This window comes from Cebus imitator, unplaced genomic scaffold (genome assembly GCF_001604975.1).
Source record: "Cebus imitator isolate Cc_AM_T3 unplaced genomic scaffold, Cebus_imitator-1.0 Scaffold329, whole genome shotgun sequence".
Classification (NCBI taxonomy): domain Eukaryota; kingdom Metazoa; phylum Chordata; class Mammalia; order Primates; family Cebidae; genus Cebus; species Cebus imitator.
Window position 1 is genome coordinate 1,553,156 of NW_016107644.1, and position 10,054 is coordinate 1,563,209.

A 10,054-nucleotide genomic window follows, 5' to 3' on the forward strand; every position below is an offset into this window, starting at 1 on the left:
CAGCACTCACGGCGCACCGTCGTGGGTCACTGTCACCTGCCCCGGGTCCCAGCACTCACGGTGCACTGTCGTGGGTCACTGTCACCTGCCCCGGGTCACAGCACTCACAGTGCACTGTTGTGATTGCAGTTATTTGGCTGCTCCTTGACCTGAGTGAGATGCCCATGAGGGCAGCAAGCCTGTGCCCCTAATGCCTCTGGGTAGGCCAGCATACAGTAGGTGCTGAACGAATGCTTCTGGTCATGCAGTGGTTACTCTGAACCCAGCTGCTGCTCCCAATGTCTTTGGAGTTACTGGGTTGTGTGTTATTGGGCATCTTGTGTTGGCGCTGGGAGAGGTGGAGGGTTCTGGGGCTGCCTCTGTCTTCAGGACTGCAGATATACCTGGGAACACAGGGCTGACACCCAGAAATAACCCAGCACCAGCATCAGGTTGTGTCTCGGGTGTGGAGACAGCGGCGCAGGTACCTCGGGTGCTGGAGAGAGGGAGGGGAAATGGCTGCAGTTACCCAGAGCCGCACAGAGTCTGCCGCCTGGGCACCCGAGTGATCCCGGGGCACTGTCCCCACAGCCAGTCCCAGTCAGAGGCTTTTTGTCAACAGGTACCCCCTGAGTCTGGCAGGGTGGACACACCCCGGCATTGTCTGCCTAGTGAGTAAATGAATGAGTGGCCGAGGACTGAGTGTGGCCTGATGTGCCTTGGCTGGGTTCTGCCACCCTGGGGAGGTGAGTGCCAAGGTCGGTGGGGCTCAGGCAGGTCCCACCCAAGGCTCTGGGTGGCCTGGCCTGTCACCGGGTGGGAGGAGAGCAGGGACATGCTCAGCTCTAGGGCTGGCCTCCCCACCCCATCACTGGCACAGCCTGGGTGGGCAGCCTGCAGGAGGAGCAGGCGGCCTCCCTGAGTTGGGAGGAGGGCCCCCCTTTCAGCCTGGAAGAAGCAGTCCCCGTGGGGACTGTGCCTGCGTGTGGTCAGCAGGCAGTGTCCACTCCTGGTCAGCACCTCACCGTGCATGCGTTCTTGGCAGCTGAGGTTCCCATCCCCATGTGGGTTGGCAGCACCATCTGTCCTGATTTTGTGCCTGCCTGTCCCAGGTCAAGGTGGCCTGAGTGCACTGCTAAGTCCTTATTAATTCAGCAAACACAGGCTGTGCCGAGCAGGGGATGGCCCTCGGAGGGCCCTCAGTGGCCCATCCAACACTGCCCCATCCTGCTAGAGCTGGCAGGGGCAAGAATCCCAGGTGAGAAGAGCCCCCTTCTCAAACACGGTGTGTGGGCACCCCTGTTTTTCTCACCTTGCTGGGCAGCCAGTGTCTGTGGAATGAGAGATATGGATGATGTTGACTGTTGAGCAAGTGACGTCCACCGAGCGAGCTTTGGGGAACCCTGAAAAGGGGGTGGGAGGGCGTGGCCTGGAGATCCTCCTGCTTCCATCTGTGAGTGTCCGCAGGGCGGGGCGTGGCCTCACCACGTCCAATACTCACATGTTCCTCCGCAGTTCTGGAAAGGCTCACTTGGCCGTGCAGTGTGCAGTGTTTTGGGAGGTTGACTCCCAAAGCCCCCGGCTCTGGTCACTTCCAGGAGGCCCCACCCTCTCGTGCGGGCTGGGCGATCACGGACGGCCACAAGCTGTTACTACCGACTGCCTTGACTCAGTTCAGCAAGGATTGAAAATAGCCAGTTGGCCAGACTCAATCTTTGTCTTGTTTTAAAAGAGTTTGTTTTCCCAGACTCTGTCCAAGTCTGTTTTAATCCACCCAAAGAGAAGCTAAGTTTGATAAATAAAAGAAGATTTAAAATGGTAGAGAAAAATGTGTTTCCCCCCAGCTCCCAAGAGAGTACTGCCAAAATTGAAGTGTAGACACAAAAATAGAAATGATCAGAATGTCTGATGGTATCTATATTTTCAAATGAAAAGGCAGAGGGAGTCTTTCAGCCCAACCACGTACTTACGGGAAGATCCGGCCAGGCTGGGAGCTCACCTCAGCTCCCCTGCGCCGGGTGGGAATCAGGACTCCAAGCTCCTCTTTCTCTGCTGTTGGGCCTCACGCTGTAGATCAAGGGGGTCCCTGAGTTGTTCATGGGGAGGAGCATTGCTCTAGAACGATCAGGGGAGCTCCTGGGGCTTCAGGGGCTCCTTGGGATCCAGCCTTTCCCCAGGTTTCCGTTTCTTTGTAGGAGGGGAAGTGGAGGCACCGCTGTTTGTGATGTCACATCAGCCCCGAGCCTGGAACCCCCGCAGTGGGTGAGAGTCGGGGGACAGGGCACCCGGCTTGGTTGCTGGGCCAGAGCTGGAGTGGCCGGGAGACTCTTCACTGTGTGACAGTGATGGGAATGGGAAGAGCTGCTCATATTCAGGATGCCGCCTGAGGTTCGCCACTTCAGGGACATTATCCGATTTCACTTTCATGGCAGCCTGGTAAGCCACTCTCAGTGGCTTTGGCACAGCCTGGGAGCGTGTTAGGAATGCCCATCTCTGCCCCTGTTCAGACCTGCGCAGTCCGACACCCTGGCGTGGGCCTCAGTGCCTCTGTCTCTCTCCAGGGGACTCTGAGTTGGATGACGGCTGCTCCATTTCACACGTGCAGAAGGTTGGCAACATCACCGTGAACTAAGGAGCCCTGCCTCCTGTGGCTAACCGGTGATGGCGCTGGAGCCGAAATGCGGCGGTCTTCATGGGGAACCTGCCCTCCAGTGCTGCCCCGCCCTGTTGTATTACATGGTCTTCCTGCCTGTGTCTTCAGAGGTCCCAGGAAAGCGGAAGGTGACCCTGGGCCCCACCTCAGGAACATGGCAGCTGAGGCTACAGGTACACAGGCCCAGCTTCAAGCTCAGGAGGCCCCGGGGTGCCTGGTGGGGACCTGGCCACGCAGGGCTTTGTCCAGTGTCTCCGTGGCCAACTGCGCACATGTGGGTATTGATACCCAGTAGGATTGGATTGCTCTTTCTCTTCGGTCAACATAGCAAGGAAGATGGCTGGAAATGCCGTGTGCGGCTGCCATCCCAAAGCTGCCTGCCTCTCTGCGTCCTTGTCTCCTTGGCCTCCTGTCCCCTCGCCCCACCGACCGTGGATGGCCTGTCCTGCCATGTCCTTTAGCATGAGCTTGGGTTTCCAGCCAGTCTGTAGTTTTGGGGACTGGGTGCCTGTCTCGAACAAGCCAGAAACCCAGGGCTCACAGTGCAGCTTGGGTCCCTGGGTCAGCCGTGGTGGCTTTGACTGTGGGTCTGTGGCTCAGCCACAGGAGGGCCAGACTGGACCCCGGGCTCTGGGCTCTAGGGCAGGGGATTGGACTAACGGGAGCTTTGCTGTTCTCGGCAGGCTGGGCTCCGGCGTGTGGGTTGGGTTCAGGGCTGCACTTCATAGGGACAGGCCCAGCCTCCAAACCCCATCACTGCCAGCCCCTCCAGGTCCTGAAAGTCCCACTGGCTAAAAAGACCACATGGCCAAGCCCGGCATCAGCGCAGGTAGGGGCGCATGAGTGTTTCCCAGCCATCACCTAACAACTGAAGTCTCTTATCTCCAGTACTTGGCATACAGCAGGTGCCTATTAGGTGCTTGGCCACTGCTAGACTAAAGTCATTTGGTCACTGAACTCATTGTCTTTCTGGGAATGATATTACAAGAAGCCCTCAACCCGTCCTGGAAGAGCCTTTTGGCCAAAGAGAAGCTCTTTATAGCGATCAGATTGACCTAAAGAAGAGTTTTCCCACGTAAAACGTCAATTCATTGGCAAGAAATGACACCGCCACTGTCATCATCAATTGTCTCCTGAGGGGAGACAGGAAGAGTCAGCACATTCCACTCCTTCCTCAAGTGGAATGAGCGTTAACCTCCAGCCGAAGGCCGGGTTCATGGTCCTGTTTCTCTGCCTTTATTCTCTTTGGACAGTCACCCAGGATTAATTGCCAAGTAGTCTGCGGTGTGAAGACACGGAGGGCTTCCAGCCTAGGCCTGATAGTGATACCTGCTCATCAGCGTGTTGAATTACGTGGACTGTCAATAAATGCCAGGAACAGTGAGCTTCAGGGATGTGGAGTCCATCCACCCCGGGCAGCTGGCGGCCGGCCCCGCGCAGGGAGGTGGGCAGGCAGTTCCGTATCTGTGCTCTTCTGCACTTTGGCGCAGGGAACGATTCTGCATGCATTCCAGAAAGTGGCCCTAATTTGAATTTAGATCTTATTCATGGTATTCACGTGGTGGCATTTGGAGGAGGGGACACCACGGTAGTACCGAGCAGCATGCAGGGACTCAGCAAAAAGCAGGCGCAAGGGTCCCCCGCTCCTGCCAAACTGCGGTTGTCCTGCCTGTCCTGCTTTTGCAGATGACCACCCCAGATGGTGTGGCAGGGCCAGGCAGTGCCGGGCTGGGCTTCATCTTCTGCACCGACTGCTGCCTTGCTTGGAGCGGTGGTCGGAGCTGCGGCATCTGTGCACATTGAAGACAGGCAGGGCCCTGCCAGGGTCTGAGGACTCAGCTCGGAGATGGATTAGCAGAGCCCCCTGCCAGCAGTGCCATGCGCCCTGGGCAACGGCACTCATGGTCCTGGACATTCATCGCCAGCTTCCTCTGCCCCAGGTGGGGTCCAAATGATTTCCCTGCAGTGATACACTCATCCCGGAGGCCACCCTGTCAGGTGCTGTCACATCCCTGTCTTTCTCCAAGAGAAATCGAGTCACAGTGTTTCAGCAACTGAGAACATTAAGTGACCCATAAGTGGCATAGCTGACTTGTATCAGAAGCTGGGGACTTTGGGTATGCTGGACCTGGGGGTAGCAGCCTCTGTGTGTCCACTGAGGTGACGCTTCCCTGTTCCCACGCACAGCCTGCTCTGCCTAGAGCTGGAGAAGGCTCCAGGACTTGAGAGCTAGGTTCCTGGGGCTGGGCAGTGGCACACCTGGCCAGGATAAGGTGTGGGCCTGGGAGAGATGGGGTCAGTGCAGGCCACAGCTGAGACCAGATGCAGACAAGAGAGGATGGGGGCTTCCAGGTGGCACGTGTGCCTCTCACGTACCTTTCCCACAGGCTGGTGGGAGGTGCCTGATAGGACCCTGGCTGGCTCCCTGGGAGCAAGCCAAGAGGGCAGGTCTGGATGGAACCGGATGGGAGGGCTTTGACCTCGCAGAGCCAGGCGCGCCTGGGAAATGCATCATGGTGTGAATACCAAAGCAGGTACCCCTGCCCAGCCCACGGTTCCTAGCAGGCCCCATTGCCTTCCGCACGCCACGTCGTTCTCTCCTCCCGAGGTCCCTTTGCAGGTTGGAACCTAGGGCTCAGAGGGGAGGTGGCTTGCCTGGGACCACGCAGTGGCTGGATATGGAACCTGGATAAGGTACATCCTGACCCAGGCCCCCCTACTCTGATATATGGGTGTCCGGGCTCCAAAAAGCTTTCTCTGACCTTCTTGTTCCTCGGGAATGAGTGGTGCCTCCAGGATTCAGGTCTGAGGTGTGCCCAGAACCATGTGGACCCCTTTCGTTCCTGCATTACCTGGGGGTGAGGCAGACACTCCCGGTCCTGCCGTGGGCATCGTAAGATGGGCTGCTGTGGTGTCCCCTCCCTCCCAGGGCTGCTCTGAGGGTACCCCTGGGGAGCGTCACGCAAAGCCCTCCTTGCCCCTCTGAGGTATGGGGTGAGGTCCCTCCCTGTGGTGTCTCAGTGAGCAGGAAGCAGGCACAGCGTGAATGTGGCCTCTGACAGCTCAGCCACCCTGCAGGCCCCTCAGCCCTGGCTCCCAGTGGCCCCTGACCCTGACCTGGGCAAGGCTGGCCCAGAGCACCCTAGAAGGCAGGGAGCCCATGGGGTCAGTGCATCTGAGGTCGGGGAGGAAAATGTGGGCTGAAGGCCGAGCAGCTTGGCTCTGACCCAGACGCCTGGCATAGCCTTGATGGGTGCCAGCCCAGTCTCAGCCCCAACATCAAGAGCAGACCATATCCTCTCCTGTCACCTCCTGGGCAAGAACACCATCGATGCAAGGCTTCCAAGAACTGGATGAGCAGCATAAGCCCCCCAGGGATGGGACCAGGTGACAGCGGCTCGCTGGTTTTACAGGCACACACTAAGGGGCTGAGCCCATCATGAATTCTGCTCCAGAACTCCTTGATATTTGCCTTAAAGTTCAGCTCTAAATATAGACCCATTGGGGTCTGTTGCAAATGTTTTCTTGGGGGGCCTGTTGATGTGCGTGGGGTCCTGGTGGGGGCAGTGTTCTGGCACCCACCCTTCCCGTGGTCTGCAGCGCTGGTGGAAGCAGGCGCAGGTGGGGAGACGGGGGCCAAGGAGACTCCTCCAAGAGAGCTGTGCCTTTCCCCCACCCACTCCCCTGGCGGGCCGAGGCCCCACCTGCCTCCCCAGGCTCTCCTGTGGCAAGTGTGGGTGTGGACGCTGTTGGTAACAGAGGTATAAGAGCAAACAGGGAGCCTCCGAGCCCCTGCCAGGAGATGGTAGCCGTGTGGGAAACCGATTGAGAGCTCTGGCTCCCGCAGGAAGGTGCTGCGGGCCCCTGTCCCCGCAATGGCCATTCTGCTCCGACTGTCCTCCCAGCTGGAGGCGTCCTCTGGTGGTCCCTCTGCTGTGCTGTCACCTCGGCCATGTGGTTGCAGCCTGGGCACTGTGAGCCTTCCTGTGTGGGCTCCTGGGGACCCCCAGAGATCCCCTCCCACAGAATCGCCAGCCACAGCAGGTCTCACGTAACTTCTGCTGTGGAGAAGAGTCCACACCTGCGTCCCGTGGGTGAGCTGCCTCTGCTTGCTGGGGTCCTGGTGCCCGGCTGCTGCCCCCTAGGAGCTGGGCTCTGGGTGGGGAGGAGGGCTTTCTGGAGGCAGCGGCAGATGTCTGATGGCCTGAAGCCCTCAGGAAACCTTCTGAGGGGCTCTTGTTTAGGAAACAAATCCGTCTGCTGAGCAAGTCTGTCTGCTCCGAGTGCACATCCTGTCTCGGGGTCCTGCAGGCACGAGGTGGGCAGCCTGCTCTCCGTGGGTCAGGACTCGGAGTCTTCACAGGCTGGCAGACCCCACGTCCGTGCCCAGCCCTGCCTACGTGGATCCATCACCTGGAACCCCCGTCGCGGGGCTCAGAGCTACGGGCAGGGTGGGAGATCCCTTCCGGAGGACCCTGTAGATTAACTCGGCTTACTTGATTCATTGATTTTGTCAGGGGTCCGTTTATCACACTGACACCTGGAAAAACCTTAAATAAATATTTGTCATCCTCTGAGGGGCCCAGCCAGGCTCCCAGAAAAGAGGAGGGGCAGCTGGGATGGCACCTACGTGGGGCTTTCCGGCTCGCCCCGAGGGAGGAGGCCCAGAGCCAGCCCTGGGTGCTGGTTGGTCTGCCTACTGCTCATTTATTCATTCATTCATTCGTCTTTCACTCTGGAGAGCCCAACCCTGGTCTCTCACCACCATGCCTCTCACTGGCTCAACTCAGGCCCTGCTGTTACCCTCCTCTGGAAGCTTCCTTTCTGGGCATCTTCCTGACTTGTGCAATCCCGGCTTCCCTCAGATGCCCAAAGGCCACCTCTTCAGGGGAGCCTTCCTGGACCACCTTGACTCCACAGGCCCCTGGCCCGTGCCCCTCCTGCCGTGCTCATTGTGTCTCCGTGGCGACCCCGTGCCCCGGCTCTGTGGTATGGACAGTGGTTCCTGTGCCCTTGATGTGTCCCCACAGTTGTGGGTCAGTCTCAGCTGCGTTCCCGGCTGCATTCCCAGTACCCCGACCAAGGACAGATGCCCCGGAGGTGCCCAGGCCTGAGGGAAGGGGAATGCAAGCCTCCGTGGCCGCACGCACTGGACACCCAGGAGGAGGCTGGGATCATTGGAGACCTGCGCCAGGGACAGGATGGTGGGAGAGGGTGAGGAGGCGTCCCAGGGAGGAGTCCAGGGGCAGGGCTGGGAGGGGTCGGATCACCAGGCACCACGGTCCTTGACTCTGTCCCCCGACCTGGGGCCTGGACAGCGTTCTGAAAGGTTCCTGCAGTGTCTGAGTGCATAGCCATGCCCAGCTGGTGCAGGCCCATCTGCCCCCAAAGCTCTCTGTCCTGACAGGTGGTGCCCTCGCTGTCTGCCTGCCTCAGGGTGCAGCGCTGGCATGCCCAGACCCTCCTCAGTTCAGTCTGTGGCCTCTTCTTTCTGCGGGGGCTTGTCAGGACCCCTGGATGCAACCGAGAACTTGACAAGGAAGGATGTTGAACGCTCATTAGGTGACCGCCGTCCACTTGCCCAGCTCTCCACCTCCGTTCCGGCCACGCGTGGACACTGTGCTTGTCCAGGCCACTGTCCTCCAGTGAGGGCATCAAAGGAGACAGGGAAATTCCCGCAAAGTGGCAAACAAGGTGCCAACCACAGGCTTCCTTTTTATCTGGCTTCCGCTCCCAGAACCCAGGTCCTCAGTGGCTGCTCAGAAGCGGTCACCTCCCACCCGGGCTCCAGGAACGAGGTCAGGTGTGGGGAGTCTTTGAAGGGCCGGGAGGAAGAGGCTGCAGGCTTTCTGAAAGGGCTCCTGCAGGAGCACCCCCAGGGAAATGCTCCCGAGCGCCTCGGTTGCCGGCTTTGAAGGCGCAGAAGTTTGATGGGCTAGTTTAGTCCATCATTTTTTCCCATTAATAAAAATTAGGATAGGAAAGAAATTATCATAATCCAACACTGACAATGAAGCTTTCCCATTTACTTCTCTTTCTGTAAGGGGTTTTTTTTTTTTTAAATCAAAATCATTTATGATTAATACAGTGCATATTAAAACTTTTAACCTGCTACCTTCATAAAGTAAAAAATGTTCCCAACATATTACATTTTTAATCACATGAGTTAATTACTCTTTAGGGAGGCTCTGGAAGTTCTGGAAAGGAGGGTTTTACGGATTTCAAAGAATGAGACTGAAACTGTCATTTTAATGAGAATGCAAATGAGAATCGCTAAGGTTCAATGAAGGTCACAGCAGCTTCACCATCAAGTTATTACAGCCATTTATTGCCAGTAACAAATGAATATTAAAAGCTATTGTTTTAACAGATTAGACCTCCAAATTATTATTATTTCAAAATTTCCCGGGTGTCTGGAACATAATTTAAAAATTATGAAATGCTAAGATTCTCTGCAGACCTATAATCCTCTCCTGAGCCTGTTGGTTTTTACAAAGATGTGAGCCTCTCTCTCCCCGGGCGTCAGAGCCTGCAGGAATGTCTCTGCAGAGACACTGGGACACTCGTGCTGCGCTTCCTGTCTGCATCGTGGTCCCAAGAGGGGGTCCCGAGAGCTGTGTTCTGGGGAGTCGCTGGGCAGGGACCCAGGGTGGCAAGGTGGCCCCTGAGGCTGGTTCTCTGAGATCTCCGATGGTGAGGGCAGGAGGTGAGATGGCTCCCGCTGCAGGGACACCCCGTCCTGGACACCTGTCCCTGCCCCACCCACTGCTGTCTCTTAGCAACCAGCCAGGCCTGGCACACAGGGGCTCCGCGGATGCCGAGTGAAGGGAGGGAGGTTGGATGGATGATGAAGGAATGAATGGATGCTGGCTGGTGGCGTGGGGCTGGCGGTGGGCTAGCACCCTTCCTAAGTGGCGTGGCTGGCTTCCCAGGCACCTGGGCGTTCTCCTCTCTCATCCTTTTCCCTCTCAGAGCAATCCCCTGTCTCACCAGCACAGCAAGCAGGGCCCAGCCTGGGTGCTCGGACCCTAGGGTCCTGCGACGGACTTCCGGGGAGGGTGGCGGCTACCTGTTGGAGGATGCGGCCTCCCAGCTCATTCCCGAGGCTTTTCCTGCCCCCCCTCACTCTCACACCGTAGGCGTTCAAGATGTCTGTGTCTTCAGAAGTGCAAATGTTCATGGGAAGAGGGAGGGAGGGAGGGAGACAAGGCAAAAACAAGACCCCCAAACCCACCAGACACTGTGAAGTTCCTGGAAGTGGCCTGGGGTGCACCCCCCTTGCCATGGGCACCCCGTGGTCTGTGGCCTCCTGCAGCCAGATGACTCTGTCATCAGCAAGGCCCAGGGAAGGGGGGACCTTGTCCAAGCCCCTGAGGTAGGAGCCCAGGAAGCTGGCCCAGGAGATGGCCGGAGGGCATCAGG

General features: G+C 58.0%; 1 protein-coding gene and 1 long non-coding RNA gene across 3 annotated transcripts in view; one reads left to right on the forward strand and one right to left on the reverse strand.

Annotated features, from left to right (window-relative positions):
• Window positions 1-1,384, reverse strand: part of LOC119467766 — an 8,611-nt gene extending 7,227 nt beyond the window's left edge. The window contains exon 1 of the long non-coding RNA XR_005196383.1: window positions 1,292-1,384. This is a non-coding gene — a long non-coding RNA (uncharacterized LOC119467766). The remainder of the gene's footprint in view (window positions 1-1,291) is intronic.
• The window catches only part of TAFA5 (TAFA chemokine like family member 5), a 218,004-nt gene that overhangs the window by 49,694 nt on the left and 158,256 nt on the right, over window positions 1-10,054 (forward strand). The gene's annotated exons all lie outside the window — the stretch shown is intronic.